This window comes from Pseudorca crassidens, chromosome 9 (genome assembly GCF_039906515.1).
Source record: "Pseudorca crassidens isolate mPseCra1 chromosome 9, mPseCra1.hap1, whole genome shotgun sequence".
NCBI lineage: Eukaryota > Metazoa > Chordata > Mammalia > Artiodactyla > Delphinidae > Pseudorca > Pseudorca crassidens.
This window is the reverse complement of record NC_090304.1, coordinates 68,601,017-68,622,013: the sequence shown is the minus strand read 5'-3', so window position 1 is coordinate 68,622,013 and position 20,997 is coordinate 68,601,017.

Sequence of the window (20,997 nt, the reverse complement as noted above, 5' to 3'; positions counted from 1 at the left end):
TTAGACTGGATGGAATTTGCAATGCTTTGGGTACATTTGGGATGCGGTTTAGGAAAAGTAGACTGCTGAGGGCACCCAACACTGTATACTCTGGCTGGCAAAATATTCAGAAATTATTTTACAATATTAATTTCTAAGGAGCCCACACCATTTATATTACTGACATCCCCAAACCAGACTACCACACCTAGAGGTAGGTTCAGGATTGAATGGATTTTCTATTGAGTTTAAATAAGATAAAGAGTACTAAGAATTAACAGTTCAATATCTCTTTACAGTTTACAAACACTTTCACGTTGAGATTATCATATTTAAGCTTTTGGTATTATAGTAATAAAAAATTGTAATGCTACAAATAATAGTAAAAACAGGACAGCTGATAATCAACAAGTAGTTAATCTAGGTTTAGCCCTGTACTGAGGCCTGGAGTGGGTATGATTATTTACAGAAGTGAAAACAGGCTCAGAGAGGGGAATAAACGTGCTCTAATTTTCAGAGCTGGAATGAAGTGGAAACTGGATTTAAACCTAGGCACTCCCAGAGCCTCAAGTTCTGCTATGGACATTATTATTACAATAAAAACATTTGTTGGAGGGAAACATCTTTCCATGCCACGAAGGCATTTGTTGAGTAAAACTGTTTCCAGAAACATTTCGCTATTTCCTTCTGCCTTCATTTAACAGATGTTTGTCGTTTGTGTAGGGCCTTCTCTGTGAGACTCTGGGGACGCAGAGATGAATGGAGTCACTAGGAGGAAGCGCTCGGGAGCTGGGGAGTTGACATGGAAGATCATTTTGGTGCAGACCGAGGATGCTGCAAATGGATGTGAGAGTTCAATGAGGACACGCAGAGGACAGAGTGGACTCTGTTGGAGGACTGGGGAGGGAGGGAGCTCAGGAAAGGTTGATAGAAGAGGTGACATGAGCCGAGACTAGAATGAAGAAACAGTCAAGTGAGGGCTAGGGTGTTTCAAGCAAAGGGGGCAGCATGTGTTAAAGGCGTCAGCCTAGAACACAGCACGGAATGTTGAGGATCTCCCAGTGGTTAGGTGTGAAGTGCAGCATGGAGGGCAGGGGGTTTGATGTGCAGGAGGGGACAGTCGTTGGGAAAGAGAGGGCTTGCGTGATGTGCATTAACGTTCATCATTTAGACAATAAGGAGACCTTGCAAGATTTTAAGTGGGCAAATGACATGATTATGTTTGCATTTTGGAAAGGGTATCACGGAGAGAATAAATTTGGGACGAGGGCAAATAAAACTAAAGAAAAAAACCAGTTTTGTTGCTGCATAATTTGTTGCTAAATTTAGATTCAGTCCTCCTTAATTCAAACTGATAAGAATGCCATCCAAAGCCCTCAACTAAGGATTTATTTTAGAGCAGTTGCCTGGTTTTTCTTAGCTCCATCCCGATTTCTTATTATCAAATTTTGTTTTTTAAACTTTTTTTTTTTTTGCGGTACGCGGGCCTCTCACTGCTGTGGCCTCCCGTTGCGGAGCACAGGCTCCGGACGCGCAGGCTCAGTGGCCATGGCTCACGGGCCTAGCCGCTCCGCGGCATGTGGGGTCTTCCCAGACCGGGGCACGAACCCGTGTCTCCTGCATCGGCAGGCGGACTCTCAACAACTGCGCCACGAGGGAAACCCTGTTTTTGAAACTTTTGAACGCTTATGTGTCAGGTATTGTGTTGGGGGACATGATGGTTATTTGTATCTTATAAAAAGAAGGGATGGATATTTAAAGAGGTTAAGTAACTTACTCAAAGTCACACAGTTAATTAGTGATAAAGCTGAGTTTTAAACTGGGGGATTATAGAGCATTTTCTCTTCACGCTATTTTTAAACTGCATTATCTTGATGCTGCCTGTGGATGAGAGCTTGACTTGCTTTCAATTACACTCTGGAGGCTGGAGGAGCATCTACTCCCTAAAACAATCCGCCCGTAGTTACTACCTGACCGTACTTTATATGTGAAACCAAACCGTTTCAAAAGTACTGAATCTTTTCTTTCTAGATCCTAGCCAAGACAGAGCTTCCAGCATTCACCCACGTCAAGAAAAATATAAAACAGAGTGCAGATTTTACAGCTGAAAATGTCCTGGGAACAGTTACTTCAGTGTTTCCCAGCATGAACTCTAAGGAACGACATCATGTTGGGCGTTTAGTAGGTGCTAAGTGATAAACGGCTTCTGGGGCCAAATGAAGGAAATATTGGATAAAAAATAGTGGAACAGCTCTTTCCCCATATTGAGGTTTCTTAGAGCATTGGATATATAAGAGGTTATTGTGAATCTTTAGGATTCAAGAACGTGATATTTTTCAACCCATTTTACTTCAAACCCTTTTTCTCTGACACCAGCCCTTTTAACAAGTGCTTCCCTACCTTTGTCCAAGAAGAAAACTGTAACTCAGAAAAAGCAAGTGACTTGGACAACTCAGACCTTTGGCCCACCAGAAAATTCTACCATATTGTGCTACCAATACTATGCTCACGAGATGCCTCCTCATGTCCATTTCAGTCCAGGTATATCTCCTCCTCTTTGGGGCAGTGCCAAGAAGAACAGTGCTACATCTGGACTTCCTGAAAGTAGGCAGTTCCCAAATAGTCCGAAAGCAAGAGGGTGATATCCCCAGAAGAGAGAGAAATTATTATCAGCTTTTAAATCCCGAACCCGTCAATGGTGAGTGCACTGAATCACCCAGAGTCCTGCACTGCACTTTCCAGTCAAAAAGTTTCCAAGTGGAGGCTTCTTAGAGCAATCCTCTTCATTCATTTGATTTTTAAAAGTTTCATCTCTCAGCAAGTTTAATCCTTGTCCCTGGAATTCTCTGTATTTTCTTGTTATGATAAGAGTGAACAGCTGGTCCATTTTGTTGACTCTGTTGACAGTGCTCGGTTGTTTTTCCCAGCCCCCAACCCCCCTTTTTTTTTTCTCCAGACAGCACCTGGCTCACTTTGTCTGGCTACTGTCTGACATGTCAGCTTACACTTCCTCAATCCCAGCTGTTCTTCACTTTCATGGTATGGTTGGTTCTTTGCATTAGACTCAAAGGTGGTTTTGCACTTCCAGAGGGCTCATTTGTTTCCACAGCAACCCATAAAATGGGGTAATTTGATGCAAGACCTGCCTAAAACTTTTTTTTTTTGCTAAAAGTTTTTGCATGTGTGTAGAAGTATGCATGTGCACTTCTCAGCTAAGCACTACTTTTAGAGAGTCACTTCACAAAAGCCCTGACCATATTTCCAATTAGCAGCACAGTTTTGTTGGCCTTTTGGCTTTTTAAAGCAATGCATTTTCATTAGGAAATAAAAAACCTTTTTTATGAACAATATTTAGACTAAAAGTTATAAAAAGAAAATAAGGAAATATTGTCTTTCATGTCAATTTTGATATGACCATGTTTAACAGATTGTATCCAAAAGCTTTTTAAAAAGATAGTAAGTAATTGAAAATATGGAATACATAAAAGTTGCACTAGCTTATATGACTATTTAGTTTTTAACTTGGATACTGTTTGCTTATCTTTCATGACAGATATTTATTTCAGCAATATCATTTTCTTATGATAAATTAAGCAAAAAATTTAAAGTTAGAGAAGTTAGTAAAAATATGCTTTCTAATAGGCATTAACTAAATAGAAAATTCTGGTTTTGTTCAGCACTTTACATAGTTTGGAACATAACAGTATTAGGCTAAGATTCTAAAAATTAGGAAATGTTTTATGATATTTTGTGCCCCTTAAGAGCAGAATCTAAATTTTTTCATATTTATATTCCTAGCACAATGTCTGGAGCATAGCCAACTTTCAATAGATGGTTTTTTAAAAAATTTGCTTATTTGTCTTTTAATCGAAAAGGGAACTTAATTTTAAAATATATCTTTGTGGTAATAGATGATATAATTATTCACAATTATTCGTTCCCTTTTTCCTTGTGGGTGGGTTATGCTTCTTGCCCCACTGATTTTGGCTTGCCTATGTGTCTAGCTTTGGATAATTGAATGTGAGAAGTTTTTAAAGCCATGGTAACTTTCTATGCCTCTTCTTGTGTTTCCACCCTCTTCCATGACCTTCAGCATAGGTTCTAGATGAGAAGACACACAAAATAAGTCTATGTCTACCTACAGTCTAGAGCAGAACAGCAGCCTACTTCTTGTAGCCCCCATGTAAAATGAGCAAGAAATTAATGTTTGTTTTTGTAAATGACTGAGCATTTAGAATTGATTGTTACTGCAGCAAAAGTGCATTGGTACAGAGACAAAACACATTGTGCTATGGTGTTATGTATTATATTTAATATTATGTACATATGCCTACATGTATGTATACATGTATATATACATATATACCTAATCTATATATTATATTATTTATAGTGTTTGTATGTTGAATATGTATATATTTCTAATCAAAACTCCATGAGGTATTATTTTGTATTTCATACAAGAGAAAACTGAAGATTAGAAAGTTAGGTATTTTTTCCAGAATCATACAACTCTTAATAAAGAAGTGAGACTTAGGCACATGTCGCTCTGACTTTCCAGCCTCTGCTTTCTCTTAATATCAAGCCACAAAAATACATTATACTAGAGATTCAATTAAAGAAGTCCCCTTCATACTTATATTTAAATTTGTTTTCATGCAGAATTAAAATATATTTTCCTTCCATTTATTTAATGTATTTTAATTCAACTTAAAATTATATATATATATTTAATAAATTTATTTATTTATTTATTTAAGTTTTGGCTGCGTTGGGTCTTTGCTGCTGTGCACAGGCTTTCTCTAGTCACGGCGAGTATTCGTTGCGGTGTGTGGGCTTCTCATTGCGGTGCCTTCTCTTGTTGCGGAGCACGGGCTTTAGGCGCATGGGCTTCAGTAGTTGTGGCTCGCGGGCTCTAGAGCGCAGGCTCAGTAGTCGTGGCTCATGGGCTTAGTTGCTAAGTGACATGTAGGATCTTCCTGGACTAGGGCTCGAACCCATGTCCCCTGCATTGGCAGGTGGATTCTTAACTACTGAGCCACCAAGGGAGTCCCTATATATATACTTTTAATTGAAGTATAGTTGATTTACAATGTTGTGTTAGTTTCAGGTGTACAGCAAAGCAATTCGGTTTCATATATATATATATATATATGCACTTATATATGTATTCTCTTTCATATCCTTTTCCATTGTACGTTATTATGAGATATTGAATATAGTTCCCTGTGCTATACAGTAGATCGTTGTTGTTTATCTATTTTATATATAGTGGTTTGTATCTGTTAATCCCAAACTCCTAATTTATCCCTCCCCCCCACCCTGTTTCAGTTTAACAGATATTAATTGAATATTTGCTATGTGCCAGTCAGTGTGTCAATTCTTGGAGGAGCAGAGATAGATGCAGTTCTTGCCACCAAAAGGCTCATCATGTAGGACGATCTCATACTCTGACGTGAACCTAAGAATCTAGTTGTTAATACACACTAATAAAGGTAATGTGACTGAATTGCCAACAGTAGAATCTCAAGGTTATCCTACTTTTTTAAACACTATAATAAGGTGATGTATTTCAACTGGTCAATTCATGTTCTTTTCTATAGCCAAGGCACAAGTAGGGTTAGCCTGTTATCAGGAGCAGTTTGACTAAACAACTATTAAAGTCACCAAATCTTTGACCTAGTTTGACTGAGAATGTATTTTAAATAATCAAGTTAAGTGTCATACTTAGGATAATTTCCTCATAGATAAAAGTCACTCAGCTAGAACTTGTCTCTGGATCAATAAAATTGCTTTTGCCTGTATTAGTTACATTATTCCACACTAAAAACAACAACAGTTTATTGAGCACTTGTATGTATACCTGGTCTGAGCTAATTATTGGGTATATGCCCTAGAGGAGCATATATCTGGGAGAGGCATGCCAAACTAAAAGAGAAACAAGTATATTGACTAAGAGAATTGGTTCAGGAGTCAGGGCTAGGATGAAATTGAGGTTATGTCACTTAGGTAGTATGTGACTCTGGACAGATTACCCTTTTTCTTAGTTTCTTCATGTGAAAAGTAAGTATAATCCCTGCTACACAAGATAGCTGAGAGGATTGAAAGATTTGTCATTTGCAAAACAGGTAGCATAGTGCCTGGCATATGCTTAGTGTTCAAAGATGAGAGCTATTATTGTAAGTGAAACGCTGAACTGAAGACACTTAAGGGCCACTATCAATGATACAGTATGTAAGGGTATTGACCTTAGCATGTGTAAACATGTTCAGATGTGGCCACTTCATTTGCCGTGACGCCAGAGTTTTGCAGAGTAAAAGGAGTGTGGAGAGTCCATTAGGTCCCTCTGGATGTTCATGATGTGTTCTCTACCCAGCTGTTTCTCCTGCCACTAAGTTTCCAGTTCCTTGACTGCGACAACACCATCAGCCAAGAACCGCATTCTTGTTCTTGTCCCACCTCCAAGTGACTGCTCTGAAAAATTAGTAGTTAACATGGGGCATATGGGAAAGGGATTCTGGCTCCGATTAATTAAGTCAAAAAGAAGACAGAGACCAAATGTGGAAAACCTCAGCCTAGAAGGAGAAAATGTCATTAAGTGATTAGCATCAAAAAAGAAAGTTAAAAATCAAAACCATCTTGCCTCCTAAACATGTATGCACTTCTAAAATAGAAGGAAAAACAAATACAGAATTGAGTTCTTGGAACGTGATCATCATTGTTCAAAGAAGCTGACTCTTCTTTTCAGGGTAAGTACCCACTGAGCCAGCAGGCATCTAAGTAGCCTTCTTTTCTCTCTCTTATGTGTCACTGAGCAGAGCGGTTCCTTGTAGAAGTGCTGGACTGCGGGAGAATGATCTCGTTAGTGTGATTTGAAGGTCTGAGCAGAAATAACGTCTTCCTTAATTAAAATAAAACTCAAAACCTCCAAAGTTGGCACTCTCTCTGGGCAAATTGAGTATGGGGACAGCAGGGCATGGAACCGTTCTATTTCACTTTTAACTCAGATTAAACATGAACCAAAACCCTTTTATTGTGTTACTCATAGCCTAACTGTTAAAATGGGGGAATGGCTGGGAATTTTTTTTAACTTCTTTATTAATTGGGGTGTAGTTGCTTTAAAATGATGTGTTACTTTCTGTTGTACAATGAAGTGGAACAGCTATATGTATACATATATCCCCTCTCTCTTGGGCCTCCGTCCCACCCTCCCCAATCCCACCCATCTAGGTCACCACAGAGCACTGAGCTGAGCTCCCTGCACCATATAGCAGGTTCCCACTAGCTATCTGTTTTACACATAGCAGTGGACATCCTCAATCTCAGTCTCCCAGTTCATCCCCTTCTCCCCTCCCCATGTCCACATGTCTATTTTCTATGTCTGCATCTCTATTCCTGCCTTGCAAATAGGTTCATCTGCACCATTTTTCTAGATTCCACATATATGCGTTAATATATGATACCTGTTTTTCTCTTTCTGACTTACTTCACTCTGTATGACAGTCTCTAGGTCTATCCATGTCTCTACAAATGACCCAATTTCCTTTTTATGGCTGAGTAATATTCCATTGTATATATGTACCACATCTTCTTTATCCATTCATCTGTCAATGGACATTTAGGTTGCTTCCATGTTCTGGCTATTGTAAATTGTGCTGCAATGAACATTGGGGTTCATGTGTCTTTTTGAATTATGGTTTTCTCTGGGTATATACCCAGTAGTGGGATTGCTGGGTCATATGGTAGTTCTATATTTAGATTTTTAAGGAACTCCATACTGTTCTCTATAGTGGCTGTATCAGTTTACATTCCCACCAACAGTGCAAGAGGGTTGCCTTTTCTCCACACCCTCTCTAGCATTTATTATTTGTAGATATTTTGATGATGCCCATTCTGACTGGTGAGGTGATACCTCATTATAGTTTTGACTTGCATTTCTCTAATAATTAGTGATGTTGAGCATCTTTTCATGTGTTTGTTGGCCGTCTGCACGTCTTCTTTGGAGAAATGTCTATTTAGGTCTTCTGCCCATTTTTTGATTGGGTTGTTGTTTTGACATTGAGGTGCATGAGTTCTTTGTATATTTTGGAGATTAATCCTTTGTCAGTTGCTTCATTTGCAAATACTTTCTCCCATTTTGAGCGTTGTCTTTTTGTCTTGTTTATGGTTTTCTTTGCTGTGCAAAAGCTTTCAAGTTTCATTAGGTCCCATTTGTTTATTTTTGTTTTTATTTCCATTTCTCTAAGAGATGGGTCAAAAGGGATCTTGCTGTGATTTATGTCAAAGAGTGTTCTTCCTATGTTTTCCTCTAAGAGTTTTATAGTGTCTGGCCTTACATTTAGGTCTTTAATCCATTTTGAGTTTATTTCTGTGTATGGTGTTAGGGAGTATTCTAATTTCATTCTTTTACATGTAGCTGTCCAGTTTTCCCAGCACCACTTATTGAAGAGGCTATCTTTTCTCCATTGTATTTTTTTTTTTTTTTTGTGGTACGCAGGCCTTTCACCGTTGTGGCCTCTCCCGTTGCTGAGCACAGGCTCCGAATGCGCAGGCTCAGCGGCCATGGCTCCCGGGCCCTGCTGCTCTGTGGCATGTGGGATCTTCCCGGACTGGTGCACGAACCCGTGTCCCCTGCATCAGCAGGCGGACTCTCAACCTGGATTGATTTTATAGAAAGTCTTAAAATAAGGTAGTATAGTAATTTAAACTAGTTCTTTTTTTTCAATATTAATCTAATACTTATAGGTAATGTGTAATTTTCTTATAAAATTTTAAAATTAGCCTGTCAATTTCTTCTTAAAAACCCCTTCTGTATTTTGAACTGGGATTACATTGAATTTATAGAATATATAGTGAACTGACACCTTACAATAGTCAGTCTTCCAGTTCATGAAGATGATATATTTCTCAGTGTATTCAGGGCTTCATGAAAAGCTCTAAAAAAGAAAAAAAAAGAGATAAATTAGGTAACATCAAAATTATAAATATTTGCTCCTCAAAATACACCATTAAGGAAATAAATAGGTAAATTAGCTTAGAAAAATATATTTTCACCTTATATATTTGGCAAAGAACTCACAGAATATATAAAGAATTTGTATAAATAAAATATCAAAGGACAAGCAACCCAATCAAAACGGGCAAGACTTGGGCTCTCTATAACAGATAGCATTAGAATGACAAAAAAAACATGTGAAAAGCATATCCTGTGTCATCCTGTGTCATCAAAAATTGCAATTGCAATTTTGCTTTTTGGTTTTTATTGTAAGAAATAAAAACATTTGTCTACAAAAGCACTTGTATAAGAATGTTCATAGCATCCTTATTCTTAATAGTCCCAAGCAGGAAATAGCCCTCCATCAAGAGGTGAGAACATAAATAAATTGTGGTATATTTGTACAATGTAATATTCTCAGCAAACTAAAGTGACAAACTACTGATACATGAAACAAAAAGAATGAATCTCAAAACCATTATGTTGAGTGCAAATACTAAGACTCAGAAAAATATATACTGTATGATTCCATCGATACGAAGTTCATGAACAGGTAGAACAAATCTATGGACAGAAATTAGGACAATGATGGCCTCTTATGAGCAGATGGAAGACAGCTGATAGACAGTGGCATGTGGGAACTTTCCACTTTGGTAGAAGTAGTCCGTATCTTCATTTGGATAGTGGGTGGCTTTGATGTTTACAGTAGTCAAATATTATAGAATAGACACAATAAATGTACATTTTATTGTATGTAAATTATAACTCAAGAAAACAATGACTTTAAAAAGTCCAGACATGATAAGCAGTGAATAGTAAGGCTAACCAAACTTCCCCTCATAATTTCTTCTTTAAATTGCAAATTAATATTGGGTTGGCAAAAAGTTCTTTCATGTTATGTACGGAAAAACCCAAACAAACTTTTTGGCCAAACCCACTAGTACCTATATACCGTTAAAAAACCTTGTTAGTTTGCAGAAATGTATTAACCAGTCAAGTGAAGATGTTGATTAGAAAGTTGAATGTAGAAATCTAGATTCTGGAGAAAAAATTGGGCTAGAATATAAATTTAGGAGTAGTTAGCATACAAATGACATCTAGGCCGTGGACCTGGACAAGGTCACTAATGGAACAAGTGTAGAAAGTGAAGAGAAAATATCCAATGACTGATTCTTGTGGTCATAGCATTAGAAGCCAGGGAGAAGAAGTAAAATCACCAAATGAGACTGACCAGAAAGAATGAGTTGAGTAGTAGGGTTACTACAAAATATAGTATTTGGGAAGCTGTCCTAAGGAGTGTATTAAGGAGGAAGGACTGATTAACAGTCAAATACTTCTCTCAAAATTGACCCAAAGATTCAGCTATTTGAGAATCACTTGAGTCCTTGATGAAAGTAGTTTCCAGTTGAATAGAGATAGCAGAAGTATAGTTGTAGTGTGTTTAAGAGAGGATGGAAGAAGAGGAATTGAAGACAGTGATTATACACAACTCTTTTAAGTTTTTTTTAAGGCTTAGAAGAAATAGAGATAGTTTGCTCTGTATAAAAAGGGAGCAAGGGGCTTCCCTAGTGGCGCAGTGGTAGAGAGTCCACCTGCCAATGCAGGGGACACGGGTTCGTGCCCCGGTCCGGGAAGATCCCACATGCCACAGAGCGGCTGTGCCCATGAGCCATGGCCGCTGAGCCTGCGCGTCCGGAGCCTGTGCTCCGCAATGGGAGAGGCCACAACAGTGAGAGGCCCGCGTACCGCAAAAAAAAAGAAAAAAAGAAAGAAAAAAAAAAGGGAGCAAGAGAATTCAAAGCTTGGGAGGATGGTCATGAAATGGAAAAGACAAGTGCCACTGTGCCTGGCTCTGAGAGTGGGAATAATGAAGAGCTCTTAGGGGCAGCATGTCTACAGGACCTTAATATAAATGATGTGTAGAACAGGGACTTATAAAGTGTGTTGGAGTGTGTCACACAAATCTTCTTTTCTATAAGACCTTCAAAAAATCTATATTGATTACTCATATATTTGTTGCAAACAGATTCTTTCTGAGGCAATTAACGAGGTACTGAGTCTTTGTACTAGTGCTTGCTTAACCAAGATATAGTCAATGTCAATGAATGGGTTATATTTTTATCAGGAGTCTCTTATACATTAGTGTCTTCTGGAACATATTCTAGGTGAGGAAAGTGTGTGAATAGGAGGAGCCAAAGAACAAGTTGTATCACAAACTTTCATGGAATTTACAGTCAGAAGAGATACACATGGACTTAAATAACTGTACTATATGAAAGAAAGTGCTTTGTGTCAAAAAACTAGAGTATAAATAAACTGCTATGGGTATTCACAGGACAGAGAGCTTGATAAAGTTAGAGAAACAAACAGGAGATAGCATTTGAATTGGACCTTGAAGAAGCAGGCTTACATATGCAGAGATAAGGAACAATTGGGAAGAAGGAACAACAAGATCAGACTCAGGAAGACTTGACAGAAGGGAGCATATTTGGAGAAGACTGAGAAGATAGGGAGCTAAGGGGAATAATGACTGATGACAATAATATAGCTTGAAGGTACTGGATATAGCTTGAAGGTACTGGATAAGTGACAATAATATAGCTTGAAGGTACTGGATAGTGACAGGAACAAAAAAGGAGGGGAAAACACAGAAAAGGAAGAGAAAGGAAGAAAGATGACCATTGTTTCTACATATTTTTTAGGGCTTTTTTAGGGCTCTCTGCTCATTTATAGCTTTCAGGGGGTGTGTGTCAGGCACCAGGTCAGCAACTAGACATGATTGGCTTCCTTCCCATTGAACTGGGGCCACAGGCAGTTTCTCAGCTGGAGAGAAGGCTGTAATTGAGCTATTAATGTGGCACAATGGGGGAACAAAGGATGCATTGATTATCTGAGCCCTTATGGCATATAAGTATGCATAGAAAACAAATGGAAGCAAAAATTTAAGGTTTGTTATCATTGTCCCTAACCACTTCTTTCCCCAAGAGGAAGCACACTTGCACAGGGAAAAGGAAGTAAAATTAGCCTAAAGCAAAGACATTAATATATGTCTAGTGTTTCCAACAGTGTTGGAATAGTTTTCCACAGAATATTACATTGTATGTGTTTTCCATAGAATATAAAATCTGTGAGATGCTCTAGGGAAAAACAAATGTTCTGTGTTCAGATAAGTTTGGCAAATGTATATCATGCCCCCCCTTGGAGATTTACCATCTACATTGGCATTTTAAAGTCTGAGAAGTCCTGCACTCAATAAAAGTGCATAACCTTGTTTCACTAAGTGCTTTCTAAACTAATTTGACCACAGAATCTATTTTTTGCTTAAGACATTAACATTTCACAAAATCTGTTCTAAGGAACACACTTTACATCATGGTGATTGTACTATTAGTAGAAACGTTTGACATAAGAAAGGCTGCAAAAGTGCCAGAAGCCAGGAGAATACTGTAGAAGGTATCTTTCACTTGAGAACATATGCTCATGGGTCATACTATCTCATGAAGGGAGTCAGCCAGTCAACAATTCTCCACTTAATTTGTATTACACACCTAACAGTGCCTTAAGCACAGTGCATATGGCTGTGGCCTCAGTGAACAGAGGTCACTCAGAGGATTTTCTTTTGAAGGTAAAACATTAATAATGAGAATAGTACTGATGACAATTTAACAATCACTGATAAAATTGATTTACAGCCACATGGTTGATTTGGTACTGGTTTAGAGGCTGAATCTTAATCACCCTTTATTGCTCCAGGTCTTCATTTTATCATTTACTACTTCGAAATAGGATCAGTTCCATTGTCTCAACTCTACAAATCCTGGACTTTCTGGACTTTCTATATTCTCTTTAAGTGCTGTGTGAAAACCAGCTTTTTTTTTTTTTTTTTCTGAGCTCATCACTTTCCACTCAAATAAATAATTTGTACCACCTGCCCTCATGGAGTTTGCAGTCAGATGGAAGAGATGGCACAAGCAACTACAGTTGACCCTTGAACAATGTGGGTCCATGTATATGAAGATGTTTTACAACAGTAAATACTACAGTACTACACAGTCCATGGTTGGTTGAAATGAAACAGTGAATGTGGAGGAACTACAGATATGGAGAGCCAACTATAAATTATACACGGATTAACTCCCATGTTGTTCAAGGGTCAACTGTAATTCATTTTTACTAACATTCTGTTTTTCAAGTTCTTTTCTTAATGTCAAAATTTTACTATTAGGTAAAATATCTACCTAATATTCCAGTAATACTGGAATACTGGAATATTGGATATAATACTGGATAATAATAATACTGGAAGCAATATTCCAGTAATACTGGAAGTAAGTCTTTGTCTGTTAGGGCTGCAGTTTAAAAAATAACATAAACTGGGTGATTTAAACAACAAATCTTTATTTCTTATAGTTCTAGAGACTGGGAAGTCCAAGATCAAGGCATGGCAGATTTGGTGTCTGCTGAGGGCCCACTTCTGGTTCATAGACAATTATTTTCTCACTGTGTCTTCACATGGCAGAGGGCAAGGGAGCTCTTTGGGGTCTCTTTTATAAGGGCACTAGTTTCATTCATGAGGGCTTTGCCCCTGTGATCTAATCACCTCCCAAAGACTTCACCTCCAAATACCATCACTTTGGGGCTTAGATTTCAACTTATGAATTTGGCGGATTACAAACATTTAAAGTCAATTAGTTGGGTGCTTCTAGTTGAGTTTCAGGTTTTACACTAGTAAAAGGCGGCTCAAATCTTGTGATACCCTGTTTCAGTGTCTTCTCTAAAATATAGGGAAATGGGGTTAGGCATTGTGTTTTTAATTTATTGTAATTCAATATTCTATTTAACATGCTCTTGGGAGTTGGTAGCCCACTAAGCCCACCTCAGTAGTGATTAACAAATTTCTCAAATATTTCCCCCAATTCTGTTTAAATAAAAGTGGTTTCCAACAGAATGTAAAATGTAATAGATCTTAGGAGTCCTAAAATTTTGCTCCTTCTTCTGTGTATTTTACCTTAATCCATGGCAGAAACATCTATATATTCATGGAAGCTAGAAAATTCAAAGCCATCTTTTTTATACTCTCACTTATCATCAAATCCTATTGCTTTAAAAGCTCCCTTTACACCTAACTGTTCCACATTAATGCCAGTCACAAACCTAAATCTGGATTAGCTGTTTCTTCACTCAAAACCTCTTTGTGGTTTCCAATGCAAAATCTAATTTGTCATTGATGTGGACATTTGTTTCTTGTCTGCATAGCATCCATTCTTACTTTTTGCCTTTTGAATAGTACTCTGAATTTTCCAATAATGAGATTTGGGAGGTAAGAATGTATGCTTGGCTCTCAGAATGAGTTTTCATTGGTTTAAACAAATTAGCATGTCCACAAATCCCTGCCACATTGATTGGCTCAGGGCTTGGCTCATGGGCCAAGTCAAGACATTGCCAAAAGGACTCAATTCTATGACTTTAGTTGCTCTGTTAGGGAAGCAGATTTCCTCCTCTTCTCCACTAAGCACATAGCCATGAAGTAAGGCCACTAAAAGGAACCAGCCTGTGGAAACAGAGTTCAGAAAAGAGAGAGGCAAACCGGATCACAGTGTCTGAACTCCAGGTGGACCATCATCTTAAACGAAGGTTACCCTGGACTAGTCCCTCAGGTGAATCATTTTCTCTCTCTATCTCTCCCTCCTTCTCTCTCCCCCTGATTCTTTCTTCCTTTCTTCTTTTTCTTTTTCTTTAGGTATTTTGGAGTAAAGCATCCTAAATAATTACTTCTTCTTCACGGTTTTAACCCAGGCATCTTCCCATGTTTTAGTGACATCTGTTTATTCATTTCCCCCAAGCAATCTACAGTAATCAAATAATATCATAAATAATCATTTAATTACATTTTTGCAATTGGAATAAGTGCTTTGAGGAAAAGTTCAGGATTCCAGTAAAATCTGCAATGGGAGACCTGATCAAGTCTGGGTATAGAGGAAGCCTTCTTTGAGGAGGAGCCACTTCAACTGAGACCTAAAAAGTCCTGGGGAAACTTCCACTCCTTGTCAGTTCTTTTGGAAGCAGGGCTAGCTTTGCACCTCGTGGGCCTGGAACTCAAGAGAAGTCGGACTTCAGACTATGGATGCTAAGTTGGCAGGCCGGGAAAGAGCATATCAGGAAACTCTTAGAAAGGGACATAGTACTCAGACATTTGGAAATTCTATTCTGAATAATGAGTTTTTGTCTCTGCTTATCACTCTTTTGAAACACTTTTAAGGCAAATCTCTCCTATTCCCATTTTCTTTTTAGATTTCTGCTGCTATTTGGGGTTTCAGGAGCAAGCACAGCAGTCTTCAAGAGAAAGCAGAAGACAGTATGATCTCTCCCTTCTCCCGTAGCTTCTTTTTACCATTAAAATCTCTCCCATGTTGTGGAGAGTTCTTCACCAGCATATAAAACTGATGGGAAAGTTCAGGTCTCAACAGGACACCCCCTTAAAACAGACTGATGGGTGGTCTGGTTCTATTATGAAGGAAACATCTGTTAACTGCTTTCAGAAAAAGGGGATTGCCTTTTGGCAGGGAACTGAGAACACAGCATCACAGACTACACTAACAAAAGATGTTGGGTTCAAAATAGAAATTTCAGCAAACTGCACCACTTTTAGAAAGTAGCAGTTAGCGTCATCCAGTGCTGAATACAAATATGACTTCACTCAGTGAGAGCTTATGAATGTGTCAGATTTGGAGAACTTCTGTGTAAATTATATTCTAAATTGAAATATTCTGGGAACATGGATTGGATCTTTCCAGGGGATTTGCCTTAGCGATAGCCATATCTGGGCTCGTGGCTTCTATTCTGCCAAACGGGGCCAAGAGCTTTCATGTCCAAATCCATTTTGGAGGTGTCTTTTTATTTCAGAATCATTTTGGCTTCCAAAGTATTCTTGTAATTTCTTTCTAGTCTTTGAATAAAATAACTCTAAAACATGGGAAGATGCACTGGCTACTCTGATTCCTATCAGTATGGCAGAAACCAATGATGAGATTTCTGATAAGATTTCTTTCTAGTCCTATTTTGCTTCTCTGGAAATATGGACCGAATTGGCTTCAATATTTATATCCATTCTTTCAAGATACTCATGATCTGCTTAGTGACATATAAAGTGGCTCACTGGAGTTGTTTATTTATATGGTGACATACATTCAAGGATTAGTGGTGGATACAAAATCTTTCGTAGAACTGCTGAGGAATGAGAACTATCTTTTGGGGGTCATTTATATACAAGAAGAGATTAATTAATCTGAAAGAAAATGCTTGAGTAAACATAATCTTGGGAGATTAATAATAGTGCATTAGGGCTTCCCTGGTGGCGCAGTGGTTGAGAGTCCGCCTGCTGTTGCAGGGGACACGGGTTCGTGCCCCGGTCCGGGAGGATCCCACATGCCATGGAGCGGCTGGGCCCGTGAGCCATGGCTGCTGAGCCTGCGCGTCCGGAGCCTGTGCTCCGCAACGGGAGAGGCCACAACAGTGAGAGGCCCACGTAACGCAAAAAAAAAAAAAATAAGAATATAATAATAGTGAATTAGACAAATAGGAAAGATATTTGCTCTTATTTCCATTCTTAGGATGGGTATTATTAAGTAGGGTAAGTAAGGAATACTTTTTCCTTACTTAACTCTTAAGACAGATGTTGTGAAGACACTTCATTCTTAAGACTGTGTAAACTAAATTAGGGGCTTGGAAGAATAAGATGGTTAAAGGGGTTTCCAAAATTCTGGTAAAATTTTTGTTGTCCAAAGATCTCTTGAAACTCTTTCTCAGGTACGTGGGAGGTGTTCCTTCTCTTATCTGTTGAGATGTGTTTTAACTCTTCCAGTGGATGAATGTGAGCTAAACCACCCAGTAATACTGGGTTTGATGTAACAATAGGGAGCTACTAAATTCTGAATAGTGGTAAGGAAACAGGTGAAACAAAATTCAGAAGGGGTTACTAGTGATTCTAGAACATTCAAATTTCATTGTAAAATTCTCATTGTCCTGGGGGGGAAAAGTCATGTTTTATAGCAGGGCAGGACTTTGTTAGAATCAGTAAAGTGGGCATATTTGAGGCCATTGTTGTCGGTCGGATTTGTTAAGTGAAGTCATCATAGCCTAGTGGCTGCTTATTTTTATTGATAGAGTCAGGCCTCTTAATTTGGACTTATTGTGGTAGGAGTTCAATACACCTTGGATGAACAAATAAGTACATGAATAGATGAATTAAAGAATGAGTTGCAAAAATACAAATTTAATTAGTGAAAGGTATATTATAGAAGATTTTGGTATAATTGTTTCATTACAGAAGCATGAAAACTGTTCATAGAATTTCCTGTCAGCTAAAGACTTTTGATATCTGCTTTAATAAATAAATTAGAAAAATTTATATTTAGTATACATTTCACACTTAAAGTTTGGTATTTTATGCAGTACTATCAAAGTACTTGAAAAGAGTTTTTTCTCTTGAGCAAGCCAAAATCTTGCTCACAATTTATTTAGTTCATAAACATTTTTTTTTTTTTTTTTTTGCGGTACGCGGGCCTCTCACTGCTGTGGCCTCTCCCGTTGTGGAGCACAGGCTCTGGACGCACAGGCTCAGCGGCCACGGCTCACAGGCCCAGCCACTCCGTGGCATGTGGGATCTTCCCGGACGGGAGCACAAACCCGTGTCCCCTGCATTGGCAGGCAGACGCTCAACCACTGCGCCACCAGGGAAGCCCCATAAACATTTTTATCCCCATAAATAGTACAAAGCCTTCTCTAGTTGGAATGGTCATAAATCCCATGGATGACTTTTAATTTTTTGAAAATATTATCTTGTTTGAAAGGATTGTGAAGTAGGTTGGACAGGGATAGTTATCTCTTTTAGTTTAAAAGACACAGGAGCATGCAAATACATTCACAGATGTCTCTGACTCATCCATACTTGAGCCAAGCCTGGAATTCAGAACCTTTCCAAGCAAAATTGATATGCACTGTTATTTCCAACCTCATTCAACTGCCTTTAATTTTTCTAACAGTACCTTTCTTCTTTGAGGCCCTACTCCTCCCCAAATGCCCCCATGTGGTCCCATAATAGTTCAAAATCCTTTCCCACCCCCTTCAAACTTGTAAGTGGGCCATTTGTAGCATTTCCCCAGCACAGTGTCAGGTGGAAGGGAAGGGTCTCATCAGAGTCCTTCTTCAGAATGTTCCAGTCTTAGGTATTGGGCATGGTGGGGCTGTATCCCTTCCACTCTACTAGAGAAGGTAGGAGTTCGGAAGCTCACTCTCCCTGCCACATGGAGACCACTAGTGTGCAAGAGGACAAGATGCAAGAAAATTATGGTGTCAGAGAATTCTTGGGTTTATTTTCTGTTCTCTTTCCTGCCTTGTGGGGCATCCTTATTTTCTTCCTTTGATTTGTCACCACTCCTAGTTTTCTTCTGATAAGTTTCCTTTTTTCCCAGTGGCATAGATAATTAAAAGCTTGGGTTTCAGTGCCACACTGTATCAGTTCCAATTTCAAGCCATTGCTTACTACCTGTGTGTGTGTGAGCAAGTGCCTTGAGTTCCCTGAGCTTTATTTCCTCATCTGTCAAAAAAGGATAAAAATATTACTAACCTCACAGATTGTGCTGAGAATTAAGAACTACTGTCTGTAAAATACTGAGCTAAATGCCTGGAACACAGTAAGCTCTCAATATGTTATTTGTTACTACTCATATCATTATTGTTTAAGCTAGCCTCTGTTGGATATTTGCCACTTCCAAGGAAAGAGTCTTGTTTATTCATTTAGTTTAGTCAAATAATTGCTATCGTCATTGCTTTCCATAAAAATGCTAGACATATAAGATCTAAATTAATGGGATATTCTTGTATAGCACATAATGTTGTGGAAATTCACTTCCAATGTTCTCAAATGGGAATTTCATCCAAGATCAATTAATGGCTAGCTATTCCATGATTTAAAATGAAACCATGGCATTAAAAAAAAAAAAGACTTACTATTTTTAAGTTACTAATCTTTGATCTAACTGGAGCATTAGAATTTAGGAAAAAGTAAGCAGTATACATAATTTTTCTAATAGGCAGAATAGGCACTTAACACCTAGCCTTTCCCTTTTAAAAGTCTGTAGATGATACACTGCAATGAAATTGTATCACACTAATAGATGCTGTCTTCATTCTGGACAGACTGTAAGGTAGTCAATGCAGACATTGTGCTTTTGTGAATTTTCCCTTTAGGTCCATAGACACATGACATGTATATTACCAAAAGAGGAGGGAACAGAAATGATGGGAACATAAAATATTGAGCAGAGCTGCAAAGAGAAAGAGACTTCTCTTTGACACTTATTGTACAACATTTCCAAGGTCTTGGAATGTTTTTGGTATATTTAACTGGCAAAAGATTTTTTTTTAAGTCTGTAGCTCTTTTCTTTTTTTTCTTTTCAGTGACAATACACGTCTGGGCTGACAGTACTCTGCACACCTATAGCTTTAATGACATGTCTGATATGTCTCTATCAGTCTGCTTCCACCATTCCTACTTTTATGCTGGCTTGAAAAATCTTTAAAAATAATACTAAAAGATGGCATTTAAAATTTTATTCTGGTTCCTGGAGTTAATGATTTTATATGAAATTATCAAGGCAAAACACTTACCTACATGACACCAACATCATCCTCTTGATTCTTTCTCTAACTGGAAATTTGGGACACATTAAAAAGGGGTCAAAGGACCAAGCTGTGGAAGCAGAATTATGATAAAGTTTGGCTAAGCTTTGGAACAGATATTCACATTTTTCTCTTAAGGGTTGTACATCAAGACATATAGAGAGCCAGAATAAAACAATAAATTATTGGTACAGAAAAGACAGGACTAAATTAATCCAGTGTGTTTATAGTAGATTCTCAGCTCTGTTTGAGGAGATAGGAATGTGTAAGAGGATGAAATCATGTGTGCAGGGAAAGGAAACAAGACCGTATCACTTGTTTTCAAGTAGTTTAATTTTTCTTAAAGGAAAAAGGTACTTTTTTTCCTGGGTCTACTAACTTTTATGATCTACTAGAAGGTTTTGTAATGCAATCTACTTGGGAAAGATAATTTGCTAAATTATATATGCCAGAGGCAATTCTCTAGGAATCATCAGTGCATCTAAAATTTCAAAAGTCTATTATGTTTAAAACAAGTTTAAAGTTTTCTGGTAAAATTCCAAATTTTTATTATTACTCTCCCCTTCTTTTTTTAGGAAATAGAGAGCAAAGTATTCTTTGTACCCTTTTATTAGTGCAAACCACGCTGCTTTGCAGAGTCTAGTGAGGAATTTGAAGTTTTACCACAAACTTGTTTTGTGACCTTATAGAAATGACTTACTGTCTTATTCACTGTAATTGTTAGTTCCCTTATCTATAAAGTGGAGTAATAATATCAGTCAATCATAGGATTTTTTAAAAGATTAAGATATTACCTGTGAGTGATTTGCCCTCATTATGGCACAGAGTAATTGCTTAACATAAGAAACCGGAGGTCTTTAGAAAGCTTGAATTACACAATTCCAGGAAAAAGGATTTCTCTTGAATTATATAATTTTTGGAAAAAGCATTTCTCTCACCTTGCCTTAAAATGACATTTTTTGAAGTGGCTCTCCTTATTGAAAAATCAAGCACTGACCCAAAATTTCAGAATCTGAAACAACAGTGGTTCAGAGCATTTAGGGAAATAGATCTGTCCAGTCTCCTTCCTCTTTTTTTTACCTGTGATGCTCCCTGAGGAGCCCTGAAGAGGGCTATTTAATGGTCTTCTTTCCTTCTGTTGGGCTACTAGTGCTCAGGTTAGCTGAAGCCTGCTTCCTTTCCTGAGCACCCAATAACCAGTGTGATTCCAGACACTCCTAACACGCCTTTCAAAGATCACAGTAGCTTACAACTCATGAAGCATTTTTAACGGATGGTTTCTATATTTCCGTTTGGGGTCCGTGTATCGGCCATTGTCATCAGCACTGTATTTCATTGTATTT